The sequence below is a fragment of the Haematobia irritans genome, chromosome 1, assembly GCF_050003625.1.
Source record: "Haematobia irritans isolate KBUSLIRL chromosome 1, ASM5000362v1, whole genome shotgun sequence".
In the NCBI taxonomy this organism is placed as follows: domain Eukaryota; kingdom Metazoa; phylum Arthropoda; class Insecta; order Diptera; family Muscidae; genus Haematobia; species Haematobia irritans.
The window spans coordinates 109,308,463-109,311,389 of record NC_134397.1 but is presented as its reverse complement, the minus strand read 5'-3'; the positions used below and the strand labels follow the sequence as shown (position 1 = coordinate 109,311,389).

The following is a 2,927-nucleotide window of genomic DNA, read 5'->3' as shown; positions in this document are numbered from 1 at the left end:
ATATATATATATATATATATATATATATATATATATATATATATATATATATATATATATATATATATATATATATATATATATATATATATATATATATATATATATATATATATATATATATATATATATATATATATATATATATATATATGCACACAAGTGAGAATCAAACAGTTACTTACTCAAGTACTCAATTTAACACTCAAAATAACTCTCTTTCTCTTTTGTTTGTTAAATATTACCAGCTTCTTACACTCAATTACAATACAACATAAAAGTACGCGTCATAGAAACAAAATGGAAACGATAAAAATATTTATCTTTTCAATGTATGTAATTGTTAGTGATGAAATATATAAATATAAGAAAAATATAATAAATGCATGTATAATGATTTAAATATAAAAATGAAATATTTCTATAATAACATCATGCGCTACAATCTCCCCCTTTGGAGTGCGACATCGACTCGATGGCACGACAACGACCTAGGACTTCTTTGGTCTTCCTCGCTTGCGTATGGGATGAACTGGTTTAGGCATCTCATTACGGTTGTTATCTCGGAACATAGTTAAAGCGGATGAATGATATGTTCCCAAAGGTACATCTAAATTATCAGGTGCGGCGATTTCATAAGAAGTAGAACCAATTTTCTTTATAATGATGTAGGGACCATCCCTTTTCGGCACAAATTTAGAAGTCAGTCCTTTTGATGATTGGCTTAGCACATGAGTATTGACCATAACTTTGGAACCAATATCGAAATTCGGCAGAGGTCGTTTACGTTTAGCAAATAGTTTAGACTTTAGCTAAGTTTGACTTTAGCCCTTTTTCTGTTTTCGTTTTGTGAGATTATTATTCGGACAAATTATTGTGGGATGCTTCTTCACATTTTTTTATTAGATACATCAATTGACACATTATTTTGAATGTTTTGCTACAGTTGTTAGTGTTAATTTAATTGATGGACATAGACATGTATAGGTTAGGTTTACGACTCACGGGGTACCTTTGGACGGGATGCTTGGAGGCTTGGGCTTCTAATTTACAGCCTTCCGAATATTTTCATTTTTCAAATGGTTGTATTCGTTATCTTTGTTATTCGAGCGGCAACGTATTTACCACGATGGTTGGCATCTCCCGTTCCCCACACGCGGTTGGCCCTAATGGAATTCCGACAAAAAAATGTTAATTATTTCGCCGAAATATATAAATGGAAACTTTTTATGAAATAATATATATATTAAAACATCTACCAAAAAATATTAACACCTTTACTATATTTTATTGAAGAGAGCAATTGTTTTCACTAAGTGTTCATTTTCATATGTATTAGTAATGAAACATTTAATAGTGGCTTGATTTGGTGTTTTAATACATATCATACTTCATAAAAATTCCATTCTATGTTCACGCAATGCTCAAAATTTAAAATTTTCTTTTATCTTAAGTCAATATGTTTTAATTTAGTAACATTCTCATAACTAACTGGCTCAAATTACAAATTCGGGCAATAAATTAAAATTTTATTCTTACCTGTCTCCATGTTATAAAAAAAATGTTTTCAATAGATTTTCCTAAAGTATTGAACGGTCCCCACACCCACAAAAAAATCAACTTTTTAAGATATTAACACAAATACACAATGTGGATTTATAAATGTCGATGTTCTCTGCTCTGTGTCTAAACTCGGAAAAGCAGGCTCAAACCACATTCCGATATCTGGCTTAATTATGACTCCTAAGTCGACATCCAAAAAAATTGCGTCGGCAAGACTGTGCCACTTTGTACTCCTTACAGAGTTGGTAGTACCTAATTTAGTATTTATTTAGGTGGCAACGCAAAACTATGGCATCAAGTCATTGTGAATAATCATCTTCAAATGTAAACATCGTCATACCCATTCAGCTTAAATTTGCAAAGAAGACAACAAAATATATTATTAAATGTTCAACAAGGTGTCTGTCACAAAACCTAGAAAATTTGGACAAAGGAACATGAAAGCTGACATCAATACGAACATTTTGAGGTATCACACATGTTCCAAATCAGCTCGGTTCCTTGTTGTTGAAGGCCACCCTAGCTCAGGTGCACCCTCAAAAAAAATCGCTTCTCTAACATATGTTCCAAACATATTTTGCAGGAAGCACATATATTATTGGATACCGGCGAAACATTAATATGTTTGTTTTATGTGAGTATATTATATGTTTGGAAGCATTTTGAGTCCAAAAATAGTATATGCTTGGAAGAATTCCCCAAAGAAGATTGTGTTCATTCCCTCACATAATTTTCACTTCCACGAAATTTTTTAGTTCTTCGCATCTTTTTCTGTAATACAAATATGTCGGTTTTTTTCAAATGTCTATTCTCTTGGTTCCGAATGTCTATTCTCTTTATTCCGAATACTCCTTCTAACATTCAAATTAAATAATATTTAGACTTAAGCATATTAAATTTTTGGCCTTATCATGAAACAGTTTTCCGAAACAACATACAATCGGTTTCACAAAAATTGCTCTCATTTCATTCTCTCGCTGTGTTATGTTGATACTTTTTAATCAACCCTCCCGGTTTCCATCTCTATTTCTTTCTCTATACTAAGCAGTCCATCTCTCTCTGTCGCTCTCTGAATAAAGTAACACAACATATATATGTTTACTCGAAATTTGTAAATTTATATATGTTTACATTCACACATATTATTTTTATGAAACATTCATGCCCCAAACATAATATATTCTAACATATTGTTACGTTTTTATATTTAGGCGTTTTTAATTACCCGACAATTAAAACACAGTTCTTTTAAATAACGACAATCTACAATTTATTTACGATGACTTCACACTTTACAATTCGTTCACACTGAAGTTATTCGTTTGACGCTTTAATTAAGACTGACTCGTTAGCAGCATGTGAGC

The 2,927-nt window shown here is 31.0% G+C and overlaps 1 long non-coding RNA gene across 1 annotated transcript; it reads right to left on the bottom strand.

Moving 5' to 3' along the window:
- Nucleotides 1-318: 318 nt before the first annotated feature.
- Nucleotides 319-1,722, bottom strand: LOC142241281 (uncharacterized). The gene is made up of 2 exons (XR_012723555.1): nt 1,540-1,722; nt 319-1,166 (listed from the first exon to the last, which is right to left on the bottom strand). It is a non-coding gene; the product is annotated as an uncharacterized LOC142241281 (long non-coding RNA).
- Nucleotides 1,723-2,927: the final 1,205 nt, after the last annotated feature.